General features: G+C 39.3%; 1 long non-coding RNA gene across 4 annotated transcripts in view; it reads right to left on the reverse strand.

The window, feature by feature from the left end:
* The window catches only part of LOC139045223 (uncharacterized), a 35776-nt gene that overhangs the window by 14260 nt on the left and 4604 nt on the right, over nucleotides 1-16912 (reverse strand). Inside the window, exons 2-5 of one of the 4 annotated variants that reach the window (XR_011503150.1) lie at nucleotides 13197-13435; nucleotides 11676-11925; nucleotides 10394-10448; nucleotides 4211-8828 (exon numbers count right to left, since the gene is read on the reverse strand). This is a non-coding gene — a long non-coding RNA (uncharacterized lncRNA). Of the gene's footprint in view, nucleotides 1-4209; nucleotides 8829-10393; nucleotides 11926-13196; nucleotides 13436-16912 lie in introns of those variants that run through there. The other 3 variants (XR_011503152.1, XR_011503149.1, XR_011503151.1) reach the window with 3 other exon arrangements.

Here is a 16912-nt window from a genome sequence, read left to right on the forward strand (position 1 = left end):
ATACAACAAAGCAAATGCGCATCCAAGACCTAAATCGCATCCAAACTAGCTGGTGATCAGAGACTGTCGACCAGACAGCCACACCACTTAGAAACCTGCTTTGTACAAGTAGCTATTTTGAGTCACAAGCCAAAGGCATCTGTTTCCATAACAATAGAACGAATGCTAGGTTGTACTCAAGGACTTATGACTTGTTTAATAAAAACTGAGACGAAACATAGACTCTACAATTTAAAGCCTAAATATGGCAAAACTTGTTTAGAGAAGATTGATTTATGAGGAATTAATCAGCTTGTTTGTCCTATCCTGGGCTACAGAAGTTTGTGGCTCCCATTGTTAGTAAACTTATCAAGAAGGGAAAAATCGGAGGACCTGAACTTGAATCCCTGCTCTGATACTAATTAGCTATGAAGGTTGGACAAATTAAATTTCCAATGTCATATCTTAAAATATAGATTATAATGCTACCTACTTTATATCAGTGGTCCTCAGTGGGGGTCGATTTTGGTTGCTAGAACTGGCAGGGTGCTAGTGGCATCTAGTGGATAGAGGCCAGGGAACCTGCTAGACATCATTTAAAGCACAGGACAGCCACACAACAAAGAAGTGTCCAGCCTGAAATGTAATTGATGCTGATGTTGAGAAACTCTGCTTCAGAGGGATTTTGTGAAGATTAAATGGAACACTGTATGAGTACATTCAACAGAGTGCCTGGCCTATAGTAAGCGTGCACATGGTTGCTGCTCTCATTATTATTGTTATTAATTACCTGAACTCATTCATTTTTTCCATTCAACATTTCCTGGCAATACTTTGCAGTTGCTTGTGGAGAGGGATAAGGTGGCAAAGAGCAATGTGGTGAGTGCTAAATTCTGCATATAAGTAAAATGTTATAGGAATAGTGACAGATTAAGGCAAATTCACTGATAAGTGTTTTACAGTATCTCCAACCACTTATATCAAAACGTTTACTTTGCTCTGTGAATGTTTTCCCTGCTCTTCACACTCTCTTCAGAATTAGCCACTCAGGATAAGCCCTTAAAGTGAACTCTATCAAATACCAAAAAATGATGAACCCAACAATCCTTATATGAGGTTTCTGTCTTGCATTCTTCAAGTTTGATCAGACATGCCACAATAATATGGTGTTGTATAAAGTTCCCTGTTAAAGATAATAAAAGGAAAAACATTTACACATTCACTGAATTGATAATTATGTAAACTGAAAGACCAACACGGTAAAAATGTTGTATGTGCTCCAACCCGAGACCAGTGAGCCTCTAGGATAACTTCAATTCTGCCTTGTGTGACTCAGGGTCTGTTTGGTTTGCACCAGGACTTTTTGGTTAATGAATAAAACCTGAAGTACTTAACACAAGGGAAAAAGGATTTGAGTTAAAGATTAATATCAACTCAGGTAGGCTTTACTGAGTTTGCACATGAGCAATTGAAGAGCATTGACTGCTGATTTTAAGACAGAGTCAAAATGTGGTGCCAAGGCCAGCAACGCCATCATCACCAGGGAGCTTGTTAGAAACGCAAAGCCTCAGGCCCAGCCCGGATTTCCTGAATCACAGGCCTTTGGGTGATTCTGCTGCATGCTGAAGCTGTGAACCAGTACAGGAAAAAACAACACAACAAAACGGACAGCAGAGGAAGCTGCCTTGTAGGGAGCACTCAAAGTGAATATTTTTATATGGGTCTGTTTTGCATTGCTGAAGGAAGATGCAACCTAGATCCACTTTTGCTGAAGGGTCTTTCTCCTAACTAAAATGCCAGGGATTAATTTACCTAGATTCTCATCCTCAACTAGACTTACAGTCCAGTCGCTAGTAAAAGAGCAATTCTGTAAGTTGGTTACCAGCACTCAAGACTTCCTCTTGCTGCAGCGTAAGAAGGACCACTTGGTGTGTGGAGAACAGGAAAAATTCTGTGTTCAAAACAGGTCTCCACCACTTATGGTTAAGTGACTGAGCAAATTATGTTACCCATGTTATCCTCAATCTTCTAATGTATTAAAAGAAGGTTAATTCATAGGATTTTAATAACGTGTAAAATTAGGTTAGTGCCTGGTATGTATTTTTTCAAGAGGTAAATAAAACTCTCAACAGGCCGTATAGATATTAATGGCCAGCTAAAGCATTTTCTACTCTATGGATGCTATATCCTCTAAGAAAGCCCAGTTATCAGAAGGGGGCTTAGCGAACACAGACTCAGAGAAGGGTGGTTATTTATGTTATAAATATTTTATGGTTCAGGCTAAGACCACCTAATCCATCCCTCTCTGCAATAGTAGCTACCACTTACTGAGTGCTTACTGTCAGGCATGGTACCAAGCACTTACCTATATTCACACATTGACTGCTCTCAAAAAGCTTATGAGGGGAGTACCACTGTTTTCTCTATCTTATACATGAGGAAACTGAGGCATGTAGAGTTCGCGAAACTTGCTCAAACTCACATAACGGGCCAGCGGCAGGCATGGGTAGGAAGGAGAGTGGAGACCAGAGCTTGCTGGTTGAGTCCTGTAGTGGGAGTGCAGCCTCCTGGCTTAAGCCTGACAAATGAGTTGTTTCTCTGAGCCTGCTGACTGCTCTTGGCTCAGAATTTTCTTGCTCCTCTGCTTATTCCTTAAGCTGGCTGGCTCCCCAGGTCTGGAAAACTTCCCAACCATGGTTTCTGTTCAGGTGTCTCGATGTGCAGTTATTCTGACATACAGGCTGTCAGTGGAAACTTCTCTTTATATCTCAGCCCAGATAAAGATAAATGAGTGCCAAATAGGAAAAGAGCTGAAGTCAACATTTGGACTTTGATTTGAAGCTAAATCACAACAGTGTTAACACTGCCAACTATTTGTATTCTTAAACCTTTTAATCTCAAGTTGAGGAAAGAAGGGTTCTATTTCATGGAGCCCTTAGGCAATAGTTTTGTGCTAAATCTTTAAGTTTGTGGGTCATAGATAATAGTTCAAAAAGCAACAGAGAGAAAGAAAGGGAGAGAAGAGAGAGAGATTGAAATTCCACTTAATCTATTCTATACCTTTATTTGTCTTTTGTCTCTTTACAATAATATTTGTATATGCACAACGTCTTAAAGTTGTATTTGTTTATACCTAGTTAGTTTTTGCAGTTATGATACTCTTAACAGATGACCTTTATCTCCGAATCAACTATTCCTGAAAAATGTTGCTTTGCTTTGGCCAAACCTCTGTCACAGGCGCACTCTGAGCAGAAGTGGTAGTGATCAGGTAAATGTCGGGATCAGTGAGAAAGGAAATTCTCCACTTGGAGTGTTGGTTGCCTAGTTTGCTGGCAGAGAAGGGAGTGTGGTAAAGCTCTTCTACAATTTGCAAATTGCTGCGCTGATGATCTAATAGAATGCACATAGAGCAGCATCTGATCGCTGAGCTATCAGCAGCAAGGCGGATAAAGGGAGGGGCATTTTGTTCAATATATTCATTGGTTGTGTAAAACGTTCCAGGCTCTCTTCTAAGTTCTGGGGATACAGCAATGAACAAAACCAACCAAAACCTAGCCCGCAAAGAACTTGGATTCTTAATGCTCATCAATGTACCCACATAGCTGTTGGAAATAAGATAGACCTCATTCTTCCCATCTCTCCTACAATATTGCGTCTGGAATCTATTTCAGAATGTTTTCTGTAGCTGCAGTAGTAATGATGCGGTTACAGAACCTTCATATTGGGTAATTTCCTCTTCAGCAATATGTGGCAATTTTTGTTGGGATGGAACAAATGTCAGGATGGGATAAGTTTTATCATCAGAGATAAAGCAATTATAATAATAGCAATAATAAAAACAATAATAAATAAAAACAAATATGGGCATAGGATGCTCTTTGCTGCCACTGTCCATGTTGCTCATAAAAATCTCTCTCCCAAAATGCCTTTTCATATGCCTCCCGTAGAATTTTCATGTACACTTAACCCAGCACAGACGTAGAGAGAGAGAGAGAGAGAGACGCCAAAAGAGCAACGCAAACATACATGTTCAAGAAATGGTGATGCTCCATAAGCTCTCATTTTTGTCTTACGCATAAATAAGACTTTGGAAAAATGATTTGTAAGGAAGAAATTTGAGAAGTGTTCACTGGGCATATTAATAGGCTTTTTCCTTGTTGTACTGGAAAACTTTAGTTATACACAGCATAGTAGTACTGGGATAGTACGAATTGAGGTACTCACTCATTCATTTATTTTAATAACTATTAATAGACTTCTGTTTACCAGGTTATGGGTTATACAAGGGATAGATTTGTGTACAAGACATCACTTGGAGAATTTACTGTTATGGAGAACACGAACATGTTAAATGAATAATTATAACAGTTAATGATGATTGAAAGGGTTGTATTTATTTCCCAGGGCTACAGTAACGAAGTACTACAAACTGATGGCTTAAACGGCAGAAATTGATTCTCTTACAGTTTTAGAGGCTAGAAGTCTGATATGAAGGTACCAGCAGGGCCATGCTCCCTCTGAAGTTTCCAGAGAACAATCCTTCCCTGCCTCTGTCTAGCTTCTGGTGACTCCCAAGAATTCTTGAAGTTCCTTGGCTTGTAGCGGCATCTCTCCAATCTCTGCCTTTGTCTTCAGATGGCCGTCTTCCTCGTGCATATCTGTGGGTCCCCTGCTTTTCTTATAAGGACACCATTCATTGGATTTAGTGCCCACTCGAGTCCAGTATGACCTCATCTTAATTTAGTTACGTCTGGAAAGACCCTATTTTCATATAAGGTCAAATTCTGAGTTTCCGGATGGACATAAGCTTAGGGAGGACGCTATTTAAACTACAAGAGCATATATGATCTGTAGGAAGAAAAAATCTTTTGCTATAATTGGGGAGCTATTTATAAAATATGAGGAGCCTCTCTCAAACACTATAAAGCATCTGTTTTAGGTAAAGAAGAGACTCAGGAGATAACCTGAATATTTGATAGTTGGAAAAACTGAGCACAGAAGAGGTTATTTGTTCAATCTCATACAGTGCAAGATAGAAAATCCTGACTTTTAGATATAATTATCTTTTTGGAAATAAGAGCTTGCAATTATTCATTATTTGGTGCTCTCTGCAACATTACTGGTCATGCCTGGGAATTTTTACCTATTCAGACATCATCCCCAAAGCTCACGTTTGCCAATACTTGATGTTATGCAAATAATGGCTTAGTCAAAGCCGTTGAAAATATCTCCCCTCACTGACTGGTTGAGATGGTAATGGGCTGTGAAATATTAAACCTTCAGGGATAAAGAATGTTAACTACTGCCACCAACAAATCTGATAAACAACCCTGGATATATATCTAGAAGCTCCATGTTAAAATATTTTTGAGGGGCCGGCCCGGTGGCGCAGCGGTTAAGTGTGCACATTCTGCTTTGGTGGCCTGCAGTTCACTAGTTCAGATCCCGGGTGCGGCTATGGCACCACTTGGCAAGCCATGCTGTGGTAGGCGTCCCACATATAAAGTGCAGGAAGATGGGCACGGATGTTAGCTCGGGGCCAGTCTTCCTCAGCAAAAAGGAGGAGGATTGGCAACAGTTAGCTCAGGGCTAATCTTCTTCTTCAAAAATATATATTTTTTTGAAGTATAGTTAGCTGAATAGACTATTGCAGACATAGAGACCACATAGTAAGAAGGCTTTTATATAATGGAATGTCAGAAAGGGAGAGTACGTGGATTTATATATGTAGGATAGGTTTTAGAACATAAGATAGTTTTATTTTTCTTACAGAGATAATAGGGAAGAGGTTTAATGGCTGGGATAATATTTCTAATACACAGGGACAATAGAAAACAGAACAAAAGAAGAAAAATGTTTTGAACACCTACTACATCTCTGACAATTTACATAGTTTCCCTCAGATGCCTGTTACAGATGAGGAAATTGAGGGTCAGAAAAGTCATGCAACTTGCTAACAAATGGTAGCAGTGGGGTCCTTGCATACTGGTCTGAAAGCTCTCTTCTAAACCTGTGTGCTCTCTTACAAAAAAGGGGACAGAAGGGGCTCTCCTGCAAAACTTGAAATGACATTAGAGTCCAGGGTCAAAATGTTAAATAAAAGAGAAACCTAGGAAACAAAGAGATGAGGATGAGAAAAAAATTAATCAACAAAATAGATATAGAAAGGATAAGAAACCGGACAATAGAGAAATAGAAGGAAATGAGCAGTTTCACCATATTGAAGGCGTAGAGGAGATTAGAAGAAGTTTGCCACGCTCATCTCTCCGTCTTGAAGACATAGCAAGATGACTTCTCCTGGCCTCCCGTAAAACAAGTTTAAGACCATATAACTGAGTCTGACCAACGGAATGTGGAATGAGGACAAAGTAACGTATGCTATTTGGGGATCTAGCTGCCAAATGTCCCACAAGATTCCCCACAATCTCTTTGGTCACTAGCTGACTGAATGTAATATACAGCAGAGGGCTTCCAAGGCAAACCTAGAGGATGGCAGAGACACAGAGAGAAGAAGGCCCCTGTACACCTGAGTTGTTGCTGGGAATGGGTCCGCCCAGGAGAGAGCCCTCATTTGCACTGAGCTGTGATGTGAGCAAGAAATAAACTTCTATTGTATTAAGCTAAAATTTGGGGAGTATTTGTTATGACATGTAGTGTTAATTACCCTGATGAAATACCCTGACTTTTGGGACTTCAAGAGAATTTATATATTACTTGAGTTACCTACTACGCTCATTTTATGATGAAAGAGAAAATGAGAGACAGAGACAGAGAACTTGCTCCAAATCACAAGGCTACTGAGCAGTTAATTAGTATAACTGGAGCTATAGTCCAAAATTCACCCTCTAGTTCTTGGATTGAGAAAGCCAGTAGAAATGGCAAAGACTTAAAATACATTCTACAAATACATTCCATTTTATTTCAGAATTTGACACCATAACTCAGCCATACAGTTAAAACCTTTGATCAATGTCAATTCTGGGGCAAGAAGAGAATTAACGAGTGTGTAGAAATGCAAACATTGAGCTGGAGGCAATTAGATGTGTATGCAACGCCAGGTAGACTCTGAACAAAAATGAAAGTGGGGACACAGGCACTGAAGCTTCTCTGAAGGAGGTTGTCAATAATGAGCAGAAAAGGAGTAAATTCTGGCCACTTGGGGACACATCTCTATGGGAACTGAGGCAAGATGGCATAATGGAATGTCCAGAGTGGCTAGAGATATGTGTAAGTCGGAGATAAATATTAAGCCAGCATAGCAGTTCTAAAATGAATCATTGAAAAAATGGGAAGATGTAACAGCCGTCCAAAGGAGCTATGGATAGATCAGATGAACAAAAGAAACAAGAAACACGCTTTTGCGAAGGGAGTTGAATGAATTAAACAGAGACAAGAGTCTGTTTCTCTTTTCAGCGAAAGCCTTCATGTGTAGTGGGGAACAGGATGGTGGTTGGAAGGATTAGCAAATCTTGATTTTTGAGGATTGGAGAAAACTAAATTGTCTAAAACCGAGGTCAAGCAAATAGGGAAAAGATGAGAAGCTTCTTGTTCACTGAAGGAAAACCTCAATTAAGCAAATATTGAATCAATTCAAAAATCATTTCAAATATAATTCCCAACTTCAACGCCTGGTCTTCTGTTTAGTTTTTGCAAAACACTAACCTTTTGGTTTTTATTTTATCTGATTCCCTGAGTAGTCCTACCAAAAAGAATCACTTTGAACCTAGATTCATTTTCATGCATAATGTAAGGATTTCATTTAGCAGAGAAAAAAACAAAACACTACTTTTTATTTAAGTGCCTTTAAAAAAACCCCAATAGTTTCATGTGAGGGAGATGTTTTTAGGGAAACGCAACATTTCTTGAGACTCCAAAGAGAAATGACTTGAAATCAAAGCAGAGACAAGTTTCGTATCACCATTCATGATGGGAGACTCTCCGCCCAGGCCTTGACTCCAGTTTGTTCAGTTTTTTTTGAAAACATTAACTGTGAAGTTTGATGAAAATCAATTTTGCCTAAAGAATTTCTCCCCAGTAAATTAAGAACAGTCATTCATTTACCACTGAAGGACAACCTTTCAGATTGTAAATAATTATTGGAACCTTCTACCTTCTCGCCCCCACACGCTCAACATCCCCATTTACTGTATATCCATACACACTGCAGTCAATATTGGTTGTTGCTCTTGACGATGATGGTTCTGGTGGTGGGATATGTGGTAGATGTTTTGCGTCTCTTTCCTTTTTTCATTGGGTAAGAAACAGCAACTCCACTTCATTGGGAATCAGCTGTTCCTCATTTCACGAGATTCTCTTCAGGCTGCCAATCATCACACACCTGCCATCTTGTTTTGAGTGTACATTGAACCACCAATTAAAATAATTCATCCTCCTGCCCACAGAAATTGGCTCAGGGAAAGTCTTATGACACAAGTTGTGCAAATTAAAATCTTTTCTGGCACTTTAAATGGATACTAAAGGAAAAACTTTCTCTTTCCCTTTAAACCATGAGCTATAAAAAAATAGTGATCCCGAACTGCTGTGACCACGACTCTGTCACATAGAAGAGATCCTAAAATATTTCTCAAGCAGGTATCTCAATCATGGCTGCTCTCTCTTTGTTTCAATTTTGAATATATTGAGGGCCTATTTTATGCAAAATACTAGGCTAGAGACAGTAAGAGACTGAAAAGTAAACACGATGTTACCTCTTTATGTTTTCAGTCTAGTTAATAGTCAGCATTTATTAGACAGATCCTAAATGAGAGCATCTTTTTTTCCAGCTACTTGATAGCTCTGGTAATGTAGAGGTGATCGAACAGACATTCTTCCCAGACTCGTGGAGCTTTCTAGTTTATGAAAAGAAAAACATTAATCAAATAGCCACAGAAACATTTAGTTATAAACTGTGATTCATATATATATTTTGTGTGTATGTGAGGAAGATTTTCCCAGAGCTAACATCCATTGCCAATCCTCCTCTTTTTGCTTAAGGAAGATTGTCCCTGAGCTAACTTCTGTGCCAGTCTTCCTCTGTCTTGTACATGGGATGCCACCAGAGCAAGGCTTGATGAGCAGTGTGTAGGTCCATGCCCAGGACCTGAACCCACAAACCCCGGGCTGATGAAGCAGAGTGCGCGAACTTAATCACTATGCCACTGGGCCAGCTCTTGTGATTAATATTTTGAGGCATATCCAACATATTTGAATGTTTACATAAAAGAGGAATCTGAGATTTGGTGGTGAGGTGTGGTAGTGGTAATATAGTGAGACTTGAAGGCTAATGTTGGAAGTAGGCAAAGCCTATAACCCTTAATGCTGCTGCTGGGCCCTAAACAGCCATACAAGATGCTGGCACTGGAAGAGAGATGCTGCCTTTGACTAGAGTTCTCTAAGTCTCCACTACCTTCTCCATCCTTCATCCTGACACTCCCTGGTAGCCCAAAGAAAAAGAGCAAAAGAGATTCGTGCAGAGGTGCCGTTTGGACATGCTCTGGAAGTCAATGGAAAGTGGAACAGCAATGGTCCTTATACTCCTAGGACGGGGGAAGTGGGGGTGGTTAGCAGAGTCATACCTGAGACAACTGCTTCAGGCCAACTGATGGTGAGGAATTTCTAATAATAATAAAGTATTCAGTGGATAAAAATGAAATTACCTCTCACAAATGTAGTTAAAAATTGGAGAGGCAGTCATATACAGTCAGCAAGTGAGTCTCGCGTCATCTCAAAGGGAAGCAAGGATGACTACATTTCCCCTTGAAGGGCATAGATTCTTCAAGATGCTCAAAACACATTCTGAGGGCACAGAGAAGATGAGTCCACTCAACATATTCTGCCACCTGTTGCAACTTTGCTGGTCTGAGTTTTCTGCCATCACATTATTGGATCTGGCATAGTTCCTAACTTATGGTAAGTACTCCATGTGTTGAGTGAACAATAGATTACAATGAGAAACAATCCCCATGCTTATCTTTAGCACTTTTGCCTAAGTTTCTAGGTAGGATAACTTTTTATCCTAATGTCTTCTTCCTTTTCAGTCTTTTTTTTTCCTACTGTCTCTTCATCAATCTCTATCAGAAAAAGAAATATATTTGATTCTATTGACTTCTTTCTTTACTTGCAAAAAAAACTGTATTGATATAAAATAGATGTCTTAACTCTATTTCTAGTCACTTAGGAAGTTTCATGGTTGGGTTATAAGAGTCATTTAAGCATCTCACTGTTGCTATAGAGGAAATTCACCAGCCCGATTCCTAGGCAAAGAACTAATAAAGACAGTTAGTGATGACAAGCATTAAGTTAATTTCCAAGAGTGTGCGGTTATCTACAGTTCACTATTCCGTGTTGTGGGAGATTTTGATGGAGTTCTGCCTGGGAAGTTGGGAAGGCACTATAGGGAAGTCTAAGTACTCACAAGGACCTGAAGGATCCAAAGACGTCAAATAGGCAAAGAGGTGGAGAACGTCACTCTAAAGAGAAGGAGGGCAATTAATAAAATTACATGCAAGGGAAGTAGAGTTTGATTTTGTAAAGTTGCCTACAACTTTAGAGAATGTAAGCATTTCAACATCGTTTGTAATGAATTTCACTGTCAACTAATTCCAAGAAACTCGACTCTCCAACGTTCATATCAATTTCTATAAACAAATTATAATCTGGAGAATACCCATATAGTAAATAAACTTTCCTTTTTAGAGAAAATTTCTCTAAATTACAAGCTGGTGGAAGTTTTCTATAATTAAAGACAGTAGAGAGGGAAAAATAATAACTTCAAGTTGAAATTCTAGCTTTAAGGAAACTTGATTGAGTCAAATTGTGAAATATTCAGTTATCTGTGGTTACGAGGTTTCTTTTATGATTACATTATACAGTCCATGTTTATGCTCTTTATAATCATCTACAGCTCCTTTCATAGCTCTTTCTTTCTCTTTTAAAAGCTTTAGGAAAAATGCAAGCAGATTGTTGAAGTAAAAAAAAATTAAATTCAAAAGAAAAACAAAAAGCTATTAAATAAAGTAATATAAAAGACACTACAATTTGAAGGCAATAAGATGGACAATTTTGGTCATTAGGAAGTAAAGAAGGACAGAAAGCTTGACGGAATAAAGGAAAAATGAATATTTAGATGTAGAGGTAGTCAGCTATCCATCCATCCACCAATTTATTCCAAACTCCATCTACAATCCAGATTCATATTTCCAGCTACCCTTTGGACAACTCTATCAAGACCTTACATCTTTCTGTCTCTCAGTAAATTGAAATCATCAGCATGCATTCAATTTCTCAAAACAGCAAACTCAGAGTCGTTCTTGATTCAACATTCTCCTTTGCCACCCATACAAAACTGATGATCAAGTCGTATTGATTTTACATTTGAAAGCTCTCATTTGTTTTCCCTTTTTGGAGACACTGTGAGAGATCATCGCTTGCATGGATTAGTGCGATAGAATTGTCACTGTTTTCTGATTTTACTTCACAAGGTCATTCCAATTCATCTTATTTATTGATATTCAATCTATTTTTCTTTCTTTTAAAGAAATCTTTCAAATACACATGATATTACAGAGTATAATATAATAGAGAAGCATATTTAAAAATATGGTTTATTTTTTAAGGAATAAAATGCTACTGATACAAATGAAGACTCCTTTGCACCCCTCCTATTTTCATTTCCTTCCCACTCTTCCCAAACTAACCAGTGCCCTGAAGTTGGTATGTATCTCTGCTATTCATCTTCTGAAAAGATAATGTATAGGAGCTGACCCAGTGGTGTAGTGGTTAAGTTTGTGCACTCCACTTCAGTGGCCCAGGGTTTGCCAGTTCAGATCCCAGGTATGGGCCTACATACCACTCATCAAGCCATGCTGTGGCAGCATCCCACATACAAAATAGAGGATGAATGGCAACAGATGGTAGCTCAGGGCCAATCTTCCACACCAAAAAAAACTAAAAAACAAACAAAATTGTACAGAAATATGATTATGCTGCACATAAAATTATACATGTAATATAATATATATTTTATATATAATATAAAATATGTAATATAACATGGCTGTGATGGTCAATTTTATATGCCAGCTTGGTTAGGCTATAGTCCCCAGCTATTAAATCAAACAGTAATGTTTCAGAAGAAATCCCACCTGTGGACTATAGTTCCAGCCTACCCTTCCTACAGGCCTATCCTACGGATTTTGGACTTGCCTAGCCAATTCCCACACTCACATAAGCCAATTCTTTGCAATAAATCCCTTAATATACAACTCCTCTTCTGTTTCTCTGGTTGAACACTGAGTGACATGTTGGCAAAACGGATTTTGCATTGTAATTAAAGGTAGAAAAGGAACATGTAATTCGAACCTACATCTACAAGGAACTCAATTCTGACAATCATCTGAATGAGCCTCAAGGCAAATTCTTCTCCAGAACCTTCAGATAAGAGCTCAGCCCAGCTAACACCTTGATTTTGGCCTTGTATGACCCTAAGCCAAGAACCTGGATGGGTCTGCCCAGTCTTTTGACCTATAGCACTGTGAGTCAGAAAATGAGAATTGTATTAAGACACTATGTTCGTGGTAATTTGTTACACAAGAACAGTAAAAAAACACTATAAGTGGTTTGGACCAGTGTGCATATTGATTTCTTAGGTTGGCATTCCAGAACCATGGATAGTATAGTGTGAACTTCATCTGCTTATGAATGCCCCAGGCTTGGGTTTAAGTTTCTGGTGTGTGACTATTTCCACCCTTAGCCTCTGACAGGCAGCATTCTTTCTGGTAGTTTCTGAAGTCGGTGGATGAAACATGACATCCTGTTTTTATGAAACAAGCAGCTCTTGCCTTTACGAAGGACCTCAGGCCCACACTTCATGCAGGTACAACACCACATTTCCTGTTGCTATTTAATCATTAAGTTCCCACATGGCCCTTATAATCTCCACCCAATTCATTATCCTCACAGATCCTATGGTGTCAGCTCAAACTAGTGACAAGCTTCTTTTGTAGTTTCTAGCACCTGAGAATTTCTTCATTAATCTTTTGAGATTGGAAATATTCTAATAATTTCTTAAGTTACATTGATGCAGGTTTGTAGCTGGAATCGGGGTCCCTCAGTATTAGGTCAAGCCCCATATTTCCATAATAGTACTCTGGAATGAATTTTTAAAGAAAATTTAGTCAAGTTCTGAGATGAAACACTTTTGAATGCCCATTACTTACAAAGTAAAATATGGAGGCCGGCCCGGTGGCCCAGCGGTTAAGTTTGCACATTCAGCTTCAGTGGCCCGGGGTTCGCCGGTTGGGATCCTGGGTGCGGACATGGCACCACTTGGCGCGCCATGCTGTGGTAGGGGTCCCACACATAAGGTAGAGGAAGATGGGCACGGATGTTAGCTCAGGGCCAGCCTTCCTCAGCAAAAAGGGGAGGATTGGCAGCAGTTAGCTCAGGGCTCATCTTCCTCAAAACAAAAACAAAAACAAAAACAAAAAAAACCCAAAGTAAAATATGGACTTCTTCAGCATATCACACAAGGCCCTGCCTACTCTGGTTTTGTTAAGTGTATCTACTGTATCTTTGTAAACTACCTTACTCCTTCTTCTGTAAACAGACCATGTTTCACAATTGGGTGTCCTCTGCCTGGGCTGGCTCTTACTACTTTTCTGCTTGGAGAATTCATTTTCATCTTTCAAGACCGAGTTCACATATCACTTAAAATAATCTTTCCTGAGGCCAGCCTGGTGACACAGTGGTTCGGTTCATATGTTCCACTTTGGTGGCTCAGTGTTAGCAGGTTTGGAGCTGGGGTGAGGACCTATACACCACTCATCAACCATGCCGTGGTGGCCTCACACATGCAAAATAGAGGAAGATTGCAACAGATCTTAGCTCAGGGCCAATTTTCCTCACCAAAATAAATAAATAGCTAGATAAATAAATAAATAAATAACGTTTCCTCGCAATAATCAACAGAAACAATTGTTTTCTTACCCCTGTTTCTACAGAACTTTGAATGTACACCAATTACAACAATATTATATGGACTTAGCTGTTTATATGTTTGTCTCTAATTTCCACCCTCCTCCTCTCAACACTAAACAAACTTATGGCCACTTCAATAGTGGGATCCACGTGTCAATCACCTTTGTAACTCCTGGCGCACAAAAGGTATTCAGCAGGCGTTTGCTAAATGAAAATTTCCTTATTAAAACTCATCTGGTCAAGGATTTGCATGTGCATGTACACGTATATTTTGATGCTACATATTTCTGAGGACATGTGCAAAGAGACGGTTTGAGTTTGCTGGTGCTGCCATAAAGTACTACAGATTAGGTGAGCTAAACAACAGAAATTTATTTTCTCGCAATTCTAGAGGCTAGAAGTCTGAGATCAAGGTGTCGGCCTATTGGGTTCTTCTGAAGCCTCTGTCCTTGGCTCATTGGTGGCTGTCTTCTCCCTGTGTCTTCACATCATCTTCCTGTGTACATGTCTGCTTCCAGATTTCTTCTTCTTATAAGGACACCAGTCATATTGACTTTGGGCTCACCCTAATGGCTACATTTTAACTTAGTTACCTCTTTAAAGACTCTATCTCCAAATAAGTCACGTTTTGATGTACTGGAGGTTAGAATTTCAACATATGAATTTAGTGGGACACAATTCAGCCTGTATCAGAGACAATGAATGATCACTTGCCAGGATATTGTCCAGAGGCTGCGTGTCATAGAAAGTTGATCTTAAGAAACTCTACCCGCTCTAGCAATCTATGATTCAACACTCTCGGAAAGCAGAATGGAAACCTTCATGTACGAGAATATTCCTTGGGGCTGGCCCCATGGTTGAGGGGTGAAGTTCATGCGTTCTTCTTCGGCCCGGGGTTTCGCTGGTTTGGGTCTGGGTGCAGAGCTGGCACGGCTTACCAAGCTATGCTGAGGTGGCATCCCACATAGCAAAGCCAGGATAGAATATACAGCTATGTACTGGGGGGCTTTGGGGCGAAGAAGAAAAACAAAAAACCATTGGCAACAGATGTTAGCTCAGGTGCCAATCTTTAAAAAAATATATATTCCTTATAATTTTAGAAGAGTCAAAAATTTTAATTTTCTTAATCCTTATTTATTCAAAATTAGTTTCTTCCCTATCCTATTGTAAGGCAAATAGCACATCTTCCAAACTATTCCATATCCATCAAATGCAGATAGAAGCTTTTGGCACACACATAGTAGATATACACGTCTAATCACTTAATTATTATTTTAATGACAATTTGAGTGTTATGTTTTCTTTTAAATATTGTTATGTGGGTCAAAGCACTCAATCTAAAATCTTTTTCTAGAAATACATATCTATGAATACACACCTATGAATAAGTATATTTTAAACAAAATTAAGCTTATTACAAACTTCCCTCTTTTAGAATTTTTACAACTAATCTTTTACAAATCTCCTTCCTCCAATACTTTTAAAGGCTAGTCTGGGGCTTTTTTGGGTACGGGGGATCTGGAAAAACTAGGAAAGTCAAAAGCAGTCTGTCTTGTAGCAAAAAAAAGGATAAATTGCTATCTCAAAACTTCCAATCTAAACAACAGATTTATTCCTATAAGAAAAACCAAGATCAGGTGGTAGAAAGAGAATACAGTTTCACCATCACTTAACTAAATTCCTGAAGGACAGATTTTCAGAATTTTGCACTTTTCCAATTTGATAAAAGTAATACAGGGCACATACTGTAGATACATAATACCCCTTCTAGGCCTGGGTCAGTGTCCTGTAAGGAAAGACATCGGAATGCAATGCATCAATATTCACACTAAGTGGATAAAGAGTGTGGAAAGCTTCACAAAAGTTCAGGTGAAGTTTCGCTGCTAAACAAGTTCGAGTTAGGTCAGAGTTTACCACCAAATACATTAAAATAAATTCTAAGATTTTGGTGCTCCTGGGTTTTGGAATTTTGAACAAGAGATTATGGGCAGGCATTCAATGAAGTGTGTTTTTTGTTTGTTTTGTTGGGTATTTTTTCCTATTTAAAAAAATTTTTTTTAAAGATTGGCACCTGAGCTAACATCTGTTGCCAATCTTTTTTGTTTTGTCCTTTTGATTCTTCTCCCCAAAGCTCCCCGGTACATAGTTGTATATTCTAGTTGTAGGTCCTTCTAGTTGTGGCATGTGGGATGCCACCTCAGCATGGCCTGATGAGCGGTGCTAGGTCCACACCCAGGATCCGAACCAGTGAAACCCTGGGCCGCCAAAGTGGGGCACATGAACTTGATCACCTGGCCACGGGGCTGGCCCTGAAGTGTGTTTTTTTTTTTTTAAAGATTTTATTTTTTCCTTTTTCTCCCCAAAGCCCCCCGGTACATAGTTGTGTATTCTTCGTTGTGGGTTCCTCTAGTTGTGGCATGTGGGACGCTGCCTCAGTGTGGTCTGATGAGCAGTGCCATGTCCGCGCCCAGGATTCGAACCAACGAAACACTGGGCCGCCTGCAGCGGAGCGCGCGAACGTAACCACTCCCTGAAGTGTGTTTTTAATGGTGAAAAATGAGACCCTGAAAATTAGGATAAGAAGTAATATTCTACCATCAATAACAAAGAAAATCTTGACAACAGGGCTTTCCAGATAATTATAGATTTGTTGAGAGATCTTGACTAAACACACTGCTGTTGTCCAGCCTTAGTACCTGGTTTTTCAAACCTGCTATTTTGAATTTTAAGTTCCACTTGAGCAGAAATATATCCCACCACGATTTGCACTAAACAAATATTTCAAGGTCAAAAGGTAACCAAACCTTCAGATTATTCGGCCACGTGCTGCCTTCACAGACCCTCTGAATTCTGTTCTTTTTGGGGTAACAGCAAGGTTTGTTAGTAATTGGGCACTGTCTTTCTAAAGGGAGCCCTTTGCTCACAGATGCCACCATGCTGAGGGGAATCTGATTTG

Source organism: Equus asinus, chromosome 5 (genome assembly GCF_041296235.1).
Source record: "Equus asinus isolate D_3611 breed Donkey chromosome 5, EquAss-T2T_v2, whole genome shotgun sequence".
Lineage (NCBI taxonomy): Eukaryota > Metazoa > Chordata > Mammalia > Perissodactyla > Equidae > Equus > Equus asinus.